Here is an 18,239-nt window from a genome sequence, read left to right on the forward strand (position 1 = left end):
TGGGTTCTAGGTTTAGTTGGGGTTTTTGAACTGTTTATTTGGTGTTTGCTGCATAGTGCAGGGGGTTGGGTAAATGTTTGTGTGCTCTGTGTCCATTGTTTCTTTTCTGTTAAATAAACTTTTTATTTGCAATTTTGACTTGTCACTGCCTCCTCATTGCACACCTGCCGTCTTATGTTACGCCGCGGCCCCTGACCACCAGGGGTACTCGTAACAGCAGGGATAGGAAGAACATACCCGCCATACCACAACGGCAACATGGCTACAAAAACACAAGGTCTATGTGGTGGTACGAGCTTGGTTCCACATCTGCCTTCATGAACATGTTGTCTTCCCATGTCGTGATGATGACAGATGGATGCTGTATTTCCAAATAGTCTTTTTTGAGTGATTTGATGAGTTACTCCAGCTCCATTATTATTTTGGATGGAGAAAGTATAAAACGGAAGTCGTGAGCAGAAATGTGGAAGCAAAGCGGAAGTACCTCGGAAACATGTCTGTGCATTACATGGCAGCAGTTTATTGTATGCTTTAAATAACATTATAGATGTATAATAGTTAACAAGATCTTAGATTTTTAATAGTTTTGAGTGAGCAAACAGATGGTGACTGTGAGAAATTCCACCTTATATATGATCCGTACCCCTCATTTCTGCAATATGACAAATGGATTAATGGTGGATATATATCTGTTTGCCCTCACTTTAATATAATATGTGAAATCTGGGAGCACCAGGGAACAGTATAAAGTGTGACGTGCACGACAATCAAGCATAGACATGGTTTCACTTTATTTATTAGTGAGAGGCTTTTGGGGATTTTGGTATTAATGTGTCTGACGTGGGCTTTCCATTAAAATTTACTATCTATAATAACTCTCCTTGATGTGAATTTTATTTTATTCACATCGTCGATTGGGAACCTATTACACTATATACACTATGTATGCTGCCAAAAAAAAGTTATCTTGAGTTGGGAGTTATCTTGAAAATCTTTCCTGCTAATATATAGGTGATGAATTAGTAAGAAAATGATGCCAAATAATTTGGTAGAAATAAAAATGATCACCCTAGAGAAAGGGGAATTCAAACCCCCAAAAAACATTTTTTTAAAGATAAAGATGTAGCAGACTGGACTATTTAGCAAAAAATGTCATTGTAGCAACTCAAAATGATTCTTGTAGTTTGTGTGGGCCCCACATGCTTCTTTGCGTGCCTGACAACGTTGGGGCATGCTGCTGATGAGATGGATCTCCTCCCAGATATCTGGACCAGGGCATCACTGAGCTCATAGACAGTCTGAGGAGTAACCTCAAGGTGAAATTGTTACTTGAATGTGATTCAGAATGGTAATATATGCCTGAAAAATAAGCAATACCGCCGCTTTAAGTTGACAAGAGCATACACTGTAAAATACGATAACTTGGCTTTACTTTAAAAAAAAAAATAACAATGCAAACTTGCAGCCTCAGAAAATGTAATTTAGATGGAATTTACTGAATTATTTTCAGTTTTAAGGACTCAAATTAACCTTAATAATTGGATTATAGTAAATAGTTTATTTTGAGTTTGCAGTATTCAAATTAACTTGAATAAATTGCATTACAGTAACTTAATTATTGTGGGCTTCCAGTACTGAAGTGATACCTTAGTTAGCTTTGGTGTTGCTCATCATACATAGGCTTACAAAGAAAAGAACACAGTGCCAATAGTTAAACATAGTGGAGGTCCAATGATGTTTTGGGGTTGTTTTGCTGCCTCTGGCACTGGGTGCCTTGGCAGTGTGCAAGGAGTCATGAAATATGGAGACTATCAAAATGTTTTGGGCCAGAAAGTAGGGTGTAGTGTCAGAAAACTTGGTCTGCGTCAGCGGTCATAGGTGTTCCAACAGGATAATGACCCAAAACATATCTCAAATAGCACCATGAAATGGTTGGAGACAAAGCGCTGGAGAATTCTGAGGTGGCCATCGATGAGTCTGGATGTAAAACATATTGAACACTATGGGGAGATCTCAAAATTGCTGTTGCAAGAAGGCACAACTCCTTATCTGAGAGACCAGGAACAGTTCGCAAAAGTAGAGTGGTTCAAAATCCCATCTGAGAGGTGCACGAAACTTGTTGATGATTATAGGAAGCGATTGCTTTCTGATATTTCTTCCAAGAGGAGGGTGCCAACAATTTTGTCCAGCCTGTTATTTAAGGTTTGTCAAAAATTGTGTCAATTTTCACTTTTTTCCTCAGCTGTTTTTTTTTTTTTTTTTACCAATAAACATCCAAGAAATAAAATCATTAATACGGAAAACATTTGTAATTGCATTAATTACTGTGAGGAATAATGTATTTTCTGGAAGAATTCCAGGGGTGCCAATAATTTTGTCCATGACTGTGTACGTACACTGCTGGCCAAAGTAGTGGCACCCTTGCAATTGTGTCAGATAATGCTCAATTTCTCCCAGAAAATGATTGCAACTACAATTGCTTTGGTTGTAATATATTCATTTATTTCGCTTGCAATGACAAAACACAAAAGGGAGTAGAAAGAAAATTAAATCATGATCATTTTACACAAAACTCCAAAAATAACTCCCAAAGTATTGGCGCCCTTTGAAAAATCATGTGCTGCTCCTCAAATTTTTGTAATTAACAGCACCTGTTACTTACCTGTGGTACATAACTGTTGGTGGCAAGAACTAAAATCACACTTGCAGCCAGTTAAAATGGATTAAAGTTGCCTCAACCTCCGTCCTGTGTCCTTGTGTTTACCACATTGAGCATGGAAAAAAGAAGACCAAAGAACTGTCTGAGGACTCGAGAAGCAAAATTGTGAGGAAGCATGGGCATTCTCAAGGCCATCTCCAAAGACCTGAATGTTCCTACCGTGCGCAGTGTCATCAATAAGTGTTAAGCCCATGGCACTGCGGCTAACCTCCCTAGATGTGGATGGAAAAGAAAAATTGACAAGAGATTTCAACGAAAGATTGTGCGGATGGTGGATAAAGAACCTCGACTAACATCCAAACAACTTCAAGCTGTCCTGCAGTCCGAGGGTACATCAGCGTCAACCCATACTTTCTGTCGGCGTCTGAATGAAAAGGGACTCTATGGTAGGATACCCAGGAAGAACCCACTTCTGACCCAGAGATATAAAAAAGCCAGGCTGTGGTTTGGCAAAACCTACCTGAGAAAGCCAGAAACGTTCTGGAAGAATGTTCTATGGTCAAATGAGACAAAAGTAGAGCTTTTTGGGGAAAGGCATCAACATAGAGTTTACAGAGACAAAAACGAGACCTTCAAAGAAAAGAACACGGTCCCCACAGTCAAACATGGCGGAGGTTCCCTGATGTTTTAGGGTTGCTTTGTTGCCTCTGGCACTGGACTGCGTGACTGTGTGAATGGCATTATGTAGTCAGAAGACTACCAACATTTTTTGCAGCATAATGTAGGGCCCAGTGAGAGAAAGCTGGAGGTCAAGGGTCTTCCAGCAGGACAATGATCCAAAACACACTTCAAAAAGCACTAGAAAATGCTTTGAGAGAAAGCACTGGAGACTTCTAAAGTAGCGAGCAATGAGTCCAGACCTGAACCCCGTTGAACACCTTGTTGTGTTGTGAAATGAAGTGAACGCTAGGGGGTGCACTTGGATATTGCAATGAAGGGCATCCTAACATGTTGTGTAAAAGAAAAAGAAAAGGAGATTAAAAGAGGGATTGAAGCCACTACACGTCTCCTGCTTGCTTTGTTACTTGCCTTGCTACAATACCACACACCTGTGGAGAGATCTGAAATTGGCAGTTTGGAGAAGGTACCCTTCAAATCTCAGAGACCTGGAGCAGTTGACCAAAGGAGAATGATCTAAAATTACAGCAGAGCATTGTAAGAAACTCATTGATGGATACCGGAACGGTTGTTCGCAGTTATTTTGGCTAAAGGTTGTGCTACCAAGTATTAGGCTGAAGGTGCCAATACTTTTGTCGGGCCCTTTTTTAGGATTTTATATAAAATGGTAATTATTTTTATGTTATTTTTTTTTCATTCTCTTTTGTGTTTTTTCATTGCAAGCAAAATAAATGAAGATATTACTACCAAAGCATTTCAGTATTTCTTAAGCTATTGTAAAGGTTATGCAAAAAAAGATGGGGTTCCATAGATGGTAAGCAGGGCTGTAGTCTTATATTCAGTCATGACTATGCTTCTCAACATTGACAAAGCTTCTTTCTAGTTCCTTATTTGTAACCATCTGTAATATAATGACAGTAGCAACATGCTTTTTTTTGTTAGCCTCTTAGTATTTCTGCACTTTTCTCAGTAGCTCAAAGCCGAAGGAAATGGGTCACATGTCGGAAGACAATTGTTCTTTTAAGGCCACTGTAAACAGAGAAGCAATATCAGGCGCATATCAAGGGAAGAACATCAGAACCTTCGGAAGATCAGAGACACAGCTGTCACTATGAAGACGCTTGGCCTCTTTACATTCGTCACTCTGATGTGCCTTGTGTCCACAGGTCAGTTGCAATTGTGTTCTCATCAGAAACAATTTTGTGGTGGGTGGGAATATTTCAATTGTGCATGAGCTTACAGGTTTTTTAAACCAGGAAATGTTGTTTGATGGAGGACTCTGCGAACTAATCTATAGAATACCCATTCCTAAAAAGAAGATAATAAATGTGACAGCGACACCAGATGGCCACAGACACAAAGCAATTGTGTAAGTATCACTCTGTCATTTTTGAAAATGCATTTTTTGCTACCGTACATGGCCATTTGCACATTCTCAATATGAACATATTTACATGATATGTTTTCCTGTCAATACAAATAGGAATGTTATTGAGGCACTTTGTAATACAGGTAGTCCCCAGGTTACGACATACTCGACTTACGTGATTTCGACTTAACGACGGCGAAGTCTCGTCTGCCATTTTGTCTCCAGTTGTTTTTTGTTGTTGTTGTTTTTTTTTTGTCACGTAAACAGTACCCTATTGTACCTGACATTATCTTAAATTTTACTTTACCTTATTAATATGAGGTGTTCTGTCTTCACTAAATGTGAAGTTGTTCAGCTTCACAGACAGGAAAAAAAGGTAATTTTGTTTTTTGAAGCTTTTTACTTCCTTCACTTTTGACAATTTGTAAAGCTGTAACACAAATACAGTATATACATTTATGTTCAAAACAACATACATTTTAACAATAAAATAACCTAAAACAATTTGTGTTCTAATCTGATCAATATGTAAATTAAGTAGATTAAATTAGCCTAAATTAGCCAAAAGTCCGCTATCTTAAATGAATGCTAACGTATTTACAGTTTTCATAGCAAACTGCTTACACATACTGTAACTCCACAAACTGTAGCTCTAAACTTAATTAGAAATGCATGCATAAACATAGGTATATTAGCTGAAACAATTTATAGCCTTATGTGGGCCAAACCAAAGCGCATCTGTTCTTGATCTATGTCTGACAAGTCTGCTCCTCAGTCATACAAGGCAACAGTCCAGCCAGACCCAACACTACTTCCAGAGGGCAGTGTGTCCTCCATCATTAAATAAAATACAATACTTTTAGACTTTTTGCATAGTTATTCAAGATTTAGGACTACTTAAAGGGTAAATTGGGTTACGTCGCCAGTGTAGGAACTTGTTCGTAACCCAGGGACTACCTGTACTTATTGTCTACGTTCTGTTTTGATGATGTCAATCTCCATATTTTCATGTGAATTACGCAGTGTATTTCTTGACATTGTTCACATTCAAGGCCTCTAACTTTAAGCACTTGAAGCTCTATTTTAAAATAAATTCACATTTTATAAGTGCATGTGGAGTCCATAAGGCTGCCTTCATGAAATAATGAGCGTCTATATTTTTTCAGAGTCACAACTGTGTGCAACGAAACCATTTGCCTCAATTACGATTGGGATTGGGCAAAAAAGCTGTTGGCGGATTTCACGGCAGTTTCTGCCAGCAAGACTTCTGTACCTGCCCCTTACAATCAGACCGAGTGCATCAAGGAAGTTGGAAAGCGTTAAGCTTTAAGCAAATTCTGTTCTTTCCTGTTTAAAAAAAACAGAAAAAAATCTGAAGTTTGTTTTTCTGTTTTGTTTCACATGAAGTGCTTATTTTTGTATTTTGAACATTAAACTGTACCGTCTTGTACATTACGTTCGCATTTATATGGTATGTTTGTAGTGCTGCTTTAACTATAATTCAAAAAACCAGTATTTGGCTTCTGTACTCCTGCTTGAAAAAATGTTATTTTGCTCTGATCTGCTAGCATTTGACTATATATTGAGTTTTATTAGTTAGCGACATTAAATGGCCACCATTTACAATTGAATAACTAAATTGTGGCATTCAAACCTAAAATAAAAAGTGGTTTATTTCAATATATTTACCAAAAAAGTTTCTTAATTTTGTGTTCAGGCATACTGTAGAATAGCACCAATGCTTCCTTGATGCATGTATGTAAGTTTCTGGCTTCAACTGTAAATATATACGGTGGTACCGCTACTTACGAAATTAACTGATTCCAGAAGTAGTTTCGTAACCTGAAAATTTTGTAAGTACAGTTTTTTCATGTAAATGCCTAATCGGTTCCAAGCCCCCAAAAATTCAGACAGAAGTCTTTTATAATGCATAAAAATGCATCTAAACATGTAAAAAATACATAATACAATTAAATTATTACACAATAAACATACAATCTTTTTTTCTTTTTCTTTTTTTCTCTTTTTTTTTTTTCTTAAACCTGTCCTGTTCAGCTGTTTGACACGTAGAATGGAAGTCTAAGTGTCCGGTTGGTCTGAACAGTTTTAATGTTTCACATTGAGAGTATGACATACTCCAATTGTGATCATTCAACATACCTTGTTTATTATGACAAAGCAGCGAACAGGAAGGGGTTATGGGGGAACAGAAGAAAAGAAACATAAGAAAAGAAAAAAAAGAAACACAAACAACAACAAGAAAAACATTGAACACCTACACTAACTATTAATATGTTGGTGCTATTGTCAGCTAGATGTATTTCTGGTTAACACCATGTTGGGGGCTTGTTGACCAGAGAAAGAAGGGGAGGGGGGTGGGAATTCTTAAAGCTAAGTGATTTGGAGGGGTAGAGTGTACACAAATCAACTCTGTGATCTAGAACCCAGTAATCGTGTGACTCCCTTGCGAGTGTAAGCCCACCGCCAATCCCGGCACCGGGACCCCACACCCGGGCGCAGCCTATCACATCCAGCGGCACGTGAGCCCCACCAAACACGCGACAGCCACGCAGACGAGCAGAGACGCCAGTCCAGGGCCACCGCCCCACACAGCCAACCCGGGGCGGGCGTCGTCAACCCCCCCCCACCCACCCCTCCCGGGATCCAGGGTAGTCCCCTGGCCACCCGGGCTCCCATCAACCGGCCCTCAGAGATGGGAAGAGGGGATGCACCTCCAACCCCACGCCCACCCCCACGTATGACCGGCCGCCCCACAAGACACAGCCGCAGCCCCCCAACCAGCACAGCACGCCACTGGACCCCCAGCAGCCCACCAAGAGCAGGGCAGGATCCCTCGCTGAAGCAGGCGACATCCAGGCGATACACCATCGTCCAGCCAGCGACCCGTAACGGAGCAAAGGAGGCAAAATTGGACCCTGCAACATGACAATGACCCAAAACATATCAGTAAATCCACCAAGGACTGGCTGAAAAGGATGAAATGAGTCCTGGAATGGCCGAGTCAAAGCCCAGATCTTAATCCCATTGAGATGCTATGGGGTGACTTGAAACAGGCTGTACATGCAAGAAACCCCTCAAACATTTTTGGACTATAAGCCGCTACTTTTTTCCTACCTTTTGAATTCTGCGGCTTATAGTCCAGTGCGGCTTGATTTTTGACTTATTTGGGTTAATTGGTAACACTATTTGACAGCGGTGTCATAAGCCCGTCATAATTATGACATGACACAGTCATGGGCATTACTGTTTGCTAGTGACAGATGTCATTGAGTGAACTTCATTTTATGTCCAGCTCGGATCTTTTACATCCATTCAAAAGTGAGATAATTTGCCGGATAACACTAAATTACGTATGTTATAAGCATTTATTATTGCTCATGACAGTGTCATGTCGTAACTATGATTGTCTGATGACAGTCTTATGGTGCCACTGTCAAAAAAAGTGTTACCAAATACCATAACTAGCAATTAATGAAACAACTGGAACAATAACTGAAGAAATAATTAGCACAGAACATGAATTCTGATTGTTATTTACATCTCTAGCGCTGCAGTGCATGCTAGGAGGCATGTTTGACAACAACAGTGTTGACAGCAGGTGTCAGCAGAGGTTGACTGTCTCCCCCAAGGGAGCAGTGATGGCCAAATGAAGCTTCTTGAAGCATTGAAGCTTTGCAGCCAATTGGTTCAAAGCTTCATGGTGGTTCATTTGGTCTTATGACAGTCGTATGATGCCGCTGTCAAATAAAATTATACAGGTAAATATCTTTTGATATAAATATCATAATACAGTGAGGAAATCTGCGGCTTATAGTCCAGTGCGGCTTATCTATGAACGAATGTCGTTTTGCTGTCAAATTTGGTGGGTGGCGGCTTATAGTCAGGTGCGCCTTATAGTGCGAAAATTATGGTATCTGGTTGTAGTTCGATTAAACCCGAGCATATCAATTTTTTAAAGCTTGTTTCAGTCTGCTTGCTTGTTTTTGACGGAACAGCAGGCCGTGCAGGTTGGATCTTATGAAGAAGTGGGAGATAAAAAGGACAAAATGATGATTAGACTTTCAATGTTTTTTTTTTTCTGGTTGGTGTAAGAAGTGCTGCCAACCTCACAGTTTGAAGAAGATCTATGAAACAGTCCATCTGCCACGAGTTCAGTTGAAAACAACAAATGATTTGACGACAATTCAATGGAGAAACAAAACACACTTTATGTATGATTGCAAGATGAATTGTTTGTCGGCCATTTGTTTGCTCATTCAAAACTTTTGATAGTTCTTATTATTGTAATAGATTTTTTTTTCATAATATGTATTTTTTAATGAGCTTATAGCTTCTCATATCAACATGACAAGAGCTGGACTAATCACAGTTTGTTTCCACAGTGAATGTTTCACTCACATTCTAACATTCACCCGCTCACTCAGCATTTGTTTAAACAATTCACAATAATTGGAAATTAAATCAACCCTGCAGAAAATGAGCAGGGAAAAAATTGAAAACCTTAAACTTCTGAGTAGATTTAAAGTGCCTATGACAGGAAAAAAAGCATGTTTATTTCATATTACACGCAGTATTTTATGCTCCTGAATGAAATGGACCGCTTGGATAGGCGTGTGTGGAAGCGATCAATTTATTTATTCGACTTTTTTAATCCCGCGCCATGAAAATGAGTGACTTCCTGGATTGAGGAAGAATGCAAATGTGATGTCAGCTGGCACCTATGTCTGGCATCATGATTTCTCTCTGAAGCTTTCTTTCCCCAGTCATTCGTTGGTATAATCATCAGTAATTGCAAAAACAGACGGGTAGTTATATACGTACTGTAGATCTAGTAATAAATGTATCACTTGACATGAATAGACAACCTGTCAGCTATCTTATGACAGGCAAGCAACAACAACAAAAAAACAGGTCGCAGGCCCGACGAACAGCCAGTTGGTTTGTTGTGAAGGGAGAATCATGATTTGGGGGCTTTTTTTGCTGCCTCAAGGCCTGGACAACTCGCAATGGAAGAATGAATGAATTAATTGTAAGGTTTATCGGGATGTTTTGCAGAAAAACCTCAGGCCATCTGTCAGACAGTTGAGGCTAAAAAGAGGATGGATGCTGCAACAAGACAATGGTCCAAAACACGGAAGTAAATCAACTTCAGAATGGTTTCAGAAGAACAAAATGCACGTTTGGAGTGTCCAGACTTAAACCCATTGAGATGCTGTGACATGACCTTAAGACAGCAATTCATGCCATACCCCCAGGAATCTGACTGAACTACAGCAGTTTTGTCGAGAAGAATGGGCAAAGATTAGTTCTGCACGATGTGCCAGACTGATTTGCAGCTGCATGAATGTTTGGATGGTTTTAGTTAAAGCAGACACTGCTTTTTCATCTGTGAGATTTTGGCAAAGATCTGATCACATTTGATAGTGATTTTATGCAGAAATATGAGAAATTCCAAAAGGTTCAGATACTTTTACATACCACTGTATGTCGAGGATAGCGTGGTGCTATACTTTCGTATTGGAGTGCTGGCGAGGTCTTGAGGAAATTACGTTAACAGGTAGCAGCCGGCAGCAAGGCGTGGCGCTCGTTGCTAAGGTGTTGCTATGGCAGTAACTAAAAAACTATGCGGTCAATTTTTTTTTTTTTTTAAATGTTAATTTGAGTTTGAGAAAGCGAATGAGGCTTTCAATACAATTTAACCGTGCAAAACACTCATGAAATGAGGTCTTCACCTGCCGTTAAACCCATCATTTGAAAAGACGTAAAGGCTCATGAAATCATCCATCAAGACGATAATGCATCTCGCCGTCAAGCAAAAATTAAAAACACACATCAGAGTCAGCACTTGAGTGGGGTGCTGGGTTTGCTGGCTGCACCCTTGGGCACAATGGGGGCCCGAGTGGGTGAGGGTAGGGCCTAAAAAGCATCTGTGATAATGCACGGCATGTGGTGTGTAAATGCACTGATGGCACAGTTTTGGTTGCGGGCCTTGATCCTGCAAATAATCTCGATCTTAATCTAATTTAAAATATGTGCCAGAGGGTGAAAAAAAGCCCATGACAAGGCTTCTATATGCAAAACTAATCTGATCTGGAAACAGTAATCATAGAAAACTGGGAGTTGTTTTTTGTTTTTTTTAAAAATACGTTTAATATAGGGCTTATTCAAAAATGGCATCGCATCATGAAATTGTTACAGTGGTTTTCGCTTCCCTATATAAATTCCGTTATCTGATCGGCCACCTTTTCATTAACATTCTCTACTTGGTAATTGACAGAACTTCTCCATTTGATAGTTCTATGAAAGACTTGAGGAACATGTTACATTCTAATCACTAGTTTCTTCCTTTTATGTCATATTATCTTACAGCAATCATGAGGTATTTTTTAATTTGACCTTGGATTTAGTCTGCAAAAATGGAGTGACAAATTTTAAAATATATTTTTTAACCACTCCAGGTTGTGTTCACTGGCAAAACCTCGCAGTTACTACAGCTTATTGCTCATACACTTGAAATATTATTAACTCTTGATCTTTGTTTTTGGGATAGTGGCTTTGCTGCTTTCAGCCAGCCTTGTAGGTCATAATTAGGATGCAGCATTGTTTACTTATCTACTGCAAACTATATAAACTGATGTGTATGTAGAAGATTCTTACATTCAACCATTTGTGATATTGAGTGAGCATGTGAAGTTACACAGGAGATAATGACCGAATAATATAATGTGATTTTTATAATTTTTGTTTTATTAGTTAATGAAAACCAAATACAAGGGTGAAGTACTACTGGGTGGAACGGTTCTGAGGCCCCATAGTAATAAAATTAATAAAATAATCTGAATACAGAAAAAAAGGAAGAAGAATTCAAAAAGAGGGAATTCAAAATGTTCATTCATAATTTACAGCTGGTACTATATCAACTCCAGTCAGATCTTCCTTTGAATCCCTCCTGAATGAATGATTCAAACAGAACAGTTCTTCACATTTTCTCATGCAGTCAAGATCACACATTGCACTGGATTGCTGCGTCACTTAAAGTGCACAAAAAGTTATCTACTGTACTTCTTAAATTTTTTTTGTACATTTATCATTAATTTTTTCCTCTAAATTGGCCAGGATGGACACTCCCCCCCCCCCCCCCCCCCCCCCCCCAAAAAATCTCTTTCTTCACCCTCCCCCATCTCCCCTGGTAGGGTGGGTGGCTGTTCATCTTAAACTCGGGTCCTCTACCAGAGGCCTGGGAACTTGAGTGTCATGAACAGTATTTTTGCTGTTCCTAGGACTGCACTCTTCGTGACTGAGAAGTCCAATGTTTTGCCAGGTATCTGCTGGAGCCACTTCTCCAGTGTAGGGGACTCAGCCCCCAGTGCTCCTGTGACCACGGGCACCACTGCTGCTTTCACCTTGCAGTTGCAGGCTCTCTCCTCTTCCTTGAGCCCTTGGTGTTTCTCTTTGTTCCTTTTTCCTGATATTGCCATCGTTGGGGATGGCTTCATCGATCACAGCAGCTGTCCTCTGCTGCTTATCCATGATCACGACATCCGGTTGGTTAGCCACAACAACCTATCAGTCTGTATCTGTAAGTCCCAGAGGATCTTGAAAGCCTTGGGAGGTGTTTCCCATTGCGATCTAAGGGTCTGCAGTCCATACTCTGCACAGATGTTTCTGTACACTCTACCGGATACTTGGTTATGGCGTTCCATGTATTCTTTTCCTGCCAGTATATTACACCCTGCTGTTATGTGCTGGACTGTTTCAGGGGTCTCTTTGCACAGCCTGCACCTGGGATCCTGCCTCGTGTGGTATAGACCCCAAACACCAACGTCACACAATCACGTGATCGCTGTATTGTGCCGCCATATTGTCCGTCATTGTGTGTCAGTGATCGTAGTTTCTAAAGGTGAATTCACTTGCAAATTATGGAAGCCACGGTGCTTTCAGACGCTGTAAACTCATTGGATGAGTTGCATAAAAGCCGTTATTTGGAAAAGCTTGTGTAGATCCAGTCGCCAGATCCATATTTGATGCCCAAATCGATGTTTCCTCCCGTCCGGTCTCGTCCCGTGCGTCAGAGCTCGTCCTGAGACCACAAAATTTCCAATCATACTCCAGTTTATGTCACGATGAGGAGTCGGTTACCCAAAATCGGCACCGGCCCGAATATAAACCGACATATGGGCAGCTGAGCGTCACCGTTGTCATGATTGTAAAATCAAACTTGATCGGCGGTTCGGCAACGGGATGGTGTGTGCCGAAAAATAGCCGCCCCGCATGAAATGCATGAAATCCTGACGAGAGAGCTTATGTATAACGCTTTATTGAAGTGAAAACATCAAATGTTTTCATGGATGCATTACAGTAATGGATTTACGACTGTAAAATCAGTCTATCAGACAATTAAATTACACAAAATATTAGTACTGTATTTTAGTAACAAATCATGGACTGGGCCACATAACCATCTTTGAACAGAAATGTATTAGTCTATAGGTTTTCACGACCATAATAATACATATTCACAGTACAAGATTTATTAGTTCAAGCAGAGTAAAATAATACATGCCTTCACCATTTTGAATAATCAATCTTAACGATTGTCAGGAAAGTTTTTGGGTTCGTTTACTAGGCGGAAAAACTAGCAGAAACACGTGCAGTAATAGGAGGAATGTACATAGCGGTAATATGTAAACACGATGAGTTGACGGACAATATGGCGGCACAAGTCAGGGGGGCGGTGTTGTGACGTCACGTGAATGGGGTCTATATCTGGGCTTCTATTGCTCTGATGCTCAAGGCCTGCTCCTGTGCTGCCATCAAGCCCATCGCCAGTGGGGGGGGGTAACCGGTTATGTTGTCCATAGGACCATAGAGGCTCCTGAATGAGCCTTAATTTATCTTCCTATACATTCACATGTTTCTATTTCATCTAAAAATATTATGTTCTACTTGATATATACTTTTTTTGCACAACACCTCCCCCCACCCAACCCCCTCTGTCTTAGCAGAGAATGGTTTGACCCCGTTTTGGCACACTCAAGTCTACAATACATACGTGCCTTGAAGCGGGAAATTAAAATCTGTCATTGTTATAAACTCTAAACATGGGGAGTCGTCATAAATCGAGTGCGCAGAAAAGAAAAAAGACAGAGAGATGAAGATCATAGAGGTGAACGAGAAAAAATTATGAAGTTTTTAAAAGGGGGACAAGAAGCCAGAGAATTAGGGCTAGAGTTGGCTGTGGACGGTGATGTCGGTAAGTGAACAATAGCCGCTCACACTGAACGTTTATATTCACGATCAGGGTGACCAAAGTGTCTGTATTATAGCGAACGCCAATACAAATCCATCACCGAAACAGCACAAACGAGCAGCAGTGGAACGGCAGAGTTTGAGGGCCTGATAACCCCAGGGATGTGGAAGGCACAGGATGTTTAGTTATACTGTTTTGTTGCTTAGCAGGTAGCCTACATGGGAGAATAGATGGAAATTGTTTTTTTATATTGTGTCACATCACATTACAGTCTGTTAAATGTAACTGTCCATCTCAAATTAAATAGTTTGGAAATGTACACTGTCATTGCTTGCAAAGCCTTAAAAGTACTGTGTATGTTGTCGTGACAAGCCGGTGGCAGTTGTGGGGTGGGGGGGCCCCATAAAGGTCTCTTGTCCCCGGGCCCCTGCAAGTCTGTTGACAGCCCTTGCTGCCATGATAAGTGCCTCTGTGTTGTCTTTCAGTCCAACCCTCTCAAACCATTGGTAGGGCCTTTTCAGATTTGCCACTTCAGTTATCTGTCGGTGTACATCCCATGCAAAGGTTTTCCTCCCATGGTGGTTCATCCAACTGCTCTTTTTCCAGTTTCCAGTGCCTGAGACAATCACTAAGTGCTTCATCTCTTGGAGCCATCTTCGTGATCTATTTGTTGAGCTTGGATGTTTCGTCTTGGATAGTGGTCCTGATGCTTACTAACTCTCGGCCTCCCTCCTTGCGCTTAGCGTATAGCCTCTGGATACTGGATTTAGGGTGCATGGTGAGCAGTTTCCATGTTTTCGCATCTGTGGTTTGAACTTCCTCCTTTGGACAGCTTATTGTTCCATCAGGGTATCTGATCACTGGTAGGGCATTGCTGGTAATTGCTCAGATCTTGGTCTTGCCATTGAGCTGACTTCTCAGGACCTGCCTTACTCTTTGCAGATACTTGACCATTGCAGCTTTCCTTGTTGCCACTTCGCGGTTACCATTTGTCTGTGGTATTCCAAGGTACTTGAAGCTCTCCACAACATCTTCTATTCTGCCCTCTAGGAGTGCAACCTTCCCTCTCTTCGTCACCATTCGTCCACATTTCCCCAGTCCGAATGAAAGTCCGATGCCCCCGTTGTAGATCCTGGTGGTGTGGATCAGTGAGTCATTGTCTCGCTCGCTCTTAGCGTACAGCTCGATGTCATCCATGTAAAGGAAGTGACTGTGTGGCCCCATTCATAAGTCTGCATATATAGCGAGTCTTGTTGATCAATTGGCTGAGGAGGTTCAATTACAACTATATAAGTATTTGAACACTCTGCAATTTTGCAAGTTCTCCCACTTAGAAATCATAGAGGCGTCTGAAATTTTCATCGTAGGTGCATGACCATTGTGAGAGACATTATTTTATCTGTTCTTATCACTTCATTAAACATTGGTGGACAAAATACTAACAACTTGTGCAGCCTGTGTTAACATGAGTTGTAGATAGATAAGCCGGCCACTTGAGTGACCAAAATGAGGTGAAATTATAGATAATAATACAGTTGCCGAATGCAGGAGTCCTGACACGTATTTTGTAATTACAAGGAAATACTACAAGGTCTGTACATATAAACAAAAATAGTATGTCATTCCATTTATTGCAGATATTGATCGCAATAAAACTTTTGGAGAAGATGATTCCATTTCTTGTTTTATTTAAAACGATTGATGCATGTGCATAACAGGTCAATAAAATAACAGTTATAAAATTATTCGAAAAATATTAACAAAGGTGGCGCGTACGAGAATGTGATATCAGATAGCATAACTCCGGAGCGGCTTAAGGGGGCCTCGCCAAACTTTCACCCGATATTACAGAGACCCTCGGCGGCCTACTGACTGGCTTTCTTCCACTGTCACCCGGTAATTCCAGCCCCAATAGCGTATCTTAAAGCACTAGTGTGAAGTAAGGTTGGCCAACCATGTTTTTGAATAATATCAATGGCTAAACAATTATAAGCATTTTTTCCTTATTTTTTTTAACGCAACCCTTCCAGATTCTTTGTTTAACCCATAGCAACGCCCTTGACAGCGAAAATGCTTTTTTTCGGCAATCTTCGGAAATCTTCGGAATTGACGTCACACCGAGAACTGTGGGGGAAGTCCGCCATACACACAGTATTGTTTGTTGCATTGCATCTCGGTAAGATGCCACGGCGGTGTGTGGCGATGTTTTGTTCTCACTCTAACGAAAAGTTGTTTGAGTGGCCAAAGGATACCAGGGCACGTAAATGGACATCTTTCGTTCGCACAAAGCGAATGAATTTCACGCCATCATCGAGTAGTGTTATCTGCTACAAACACTTCGAAGATGCCTGCTTCCTTAACCGGACTGCTTATGATCAAGGATTTGCAAAAAAGTAAGTGTGATTTTGGATAGATGACTGATTACTTTATCTAGCAGAGCTGCCAACTGTTGTGGAATGATTACTTTGTCAAAGCAGTGCAGGCGCCAACTGTTTGGAATGAACAGTATAAGGTAGCGACGTTAGCCGAAAGCTAACTCGAGGCAAACCCCCAATCGTGTTGTGCAATGTACAGTAGAAGCTAGCAACGTTGGCCGAAAGCTAACTCGAGGCAATCCCCGATTGTAGTTGTATTGAGTTCATTTTGCCTACACTTTAAATTCGTCAACTTTTCATTCATCCCAGGCAATAGTTGGTGGTTTATTTACATGTTTCGGCGAACACTTCCGCTTCGCCGAAGCACTTATAAATTCGTCAAAACTTTTCGAAGGTGGAAGTGTTCGCCGAAACAAGTCAGGTAAATAAACCACCTACTATTGCCTGGGATAAAAGAAACATTTTGACGAATCCCTGATCATGTTTTGGAATGAACAGTAGAAGTTAGTGACGTTAGCTTTTGGCTCGAGGCAAGCCCCAATCGATGCTATTCATATCAACGATGAGTACTAATGGCATGAGACAAATTGTTCTGGAAGTAAATTTCAGTAGGTTGGCAGCGCTGCTTTGTTGATGAATGAACATGACACGTCCTCTTGGGAAAACTGCCAATCATTTGTCACTCCTACCGCATTTTATGATTTATTTAATAATCAAATATTTAGTAAGACATAGGGTTAGATAAGATGTGATAGTATTTTTTTAGTAGGTTTTATAGGTTTCATGAGCAAAGCATATTTTTAGTGTCATCTCTTGTTTATTCTGCAGGTTATTACTCAATGCAACTGCTGTCCCAACAATTCACCTGCCTCCACAAGACCAGCAAGATCAAAATCCACCTGTCCAGCGCACAGCAGCAGCTACCCGAGAAAGGAAGCGAACCTTAGCTGAGGCTATCAGCTCTGCAGCTGCCGCCGAACAAGAGATGGCTGAGTGTGGGAATCAGTTATTGCTGGATGAATCCTGTTCAAACAGCCATCAAGATGATGAAGTGACACCAACACATAGGGTGGATAAAAGTAAGTGATGATGATGGCCATTAGTGATAAACATATAGATACAGTACATTGATTATAAACATATTTATCTTTTCAATTTGTTCAGTGGTGCAGACATTGAAGTATTGTCCTCCATGCGAGAAATGCAAGACAAGGGCTAATTACCGGTCCATTGGTATACAATGCAACTTGGGCCAACCAGAACCCAAAAGGAAGAAAGTTTGTATGCCACTGGTTGACACAGACAGTGAAGAGGAGAGTGACGTGGAAATGGACAGTCAACACCTCCCAGACCAAGATGTTGAATATATTGCAGGGGAGGACAGCGATGAAGATGAACCAAGTTCATCAGATGATGAAGTGACACATGACAGCTTTGAAGAAATCCCGTAAGATTATCATAATTATTTTCATTGTAAATGAGATTTACACAAATCAACATTTATAACCACAAAACTGATATTGGCCAAATTGACAGGAGCATATTTCATTTTCATTGCATTTTTCAAGCTCAATTGATTCACATTTGTAATTGTGCATTGTTGAAATATATTTGCAGGAGCAATGAAAGTGAAGACCTTCACAAGCAGCGGAAGTATTTGGTGCTCAAGTCCTCCCTGATCGCCCTCTTGGCCGTTTGTGTCCTTTGTAAAGGCAGAAGCACTTGCTACTGCTATGTCAAAGGGATGCTGGTGAAGATCCAAGCTGTTTGCACTGTTTGTGGGAACAAGCATCAGTGGTGTAATCAGCCCTTTGTTAGAAACCTGCCTGTACTAAACGTCCTTCTCAGCTCAGCGATCCTGGAAGTTTGCCAAGCAACGCTTTAAGA

At 40.7% G+C, this 18,239-nt stretch overlaps 1 long non-coding RNA gene across 3 annotated transcripts; it reads left to right on the plus strand.

The window, feature by feature from the left end:
• Positions 1-3,731: 3,731 nt before the first annotated feature.
• Positions 3,732-6,658, plus strand: LOC130923772 (uncharacterized). Of its 3 annotated transcripts, none has more exons than XR_009064771.1 (4): positions 3,732-3,874; positions 4,308-4,503; positions 4,580-4,706; positions 5,873-6,658. It is a non-coding gene; the product is annotated as an uncharacterized LOC130923772 (long non-coding RNA). The 3 variants fall into 3 exon arrangements; XR_009064774.1 differs by having other exon boundaries at positions 3,741-4,004; XR_009064777.1 differs by having other exon boundaries at positions 3,753-3,874; positions 4,311-4,503.
• Positions 6,659-18,239: the final 11,581 nt, after the last annotated feature.

Source organism: Corythoichthys intestinalis, chromosome 1, assembly GCF_030265065.1.
Source record: "Corythoichthys intestinalis isolate RoL2023-P3 chromosome 1, ASM3026506v1, whole genome shotgun sequence".
Lineage (NCBI taxonomy): Eukaryota > Metazoa > Chordata > Actinopteri > Syngnathiformes > Syngnathidae > Corythoichthys > Corythoichthys intestinalis.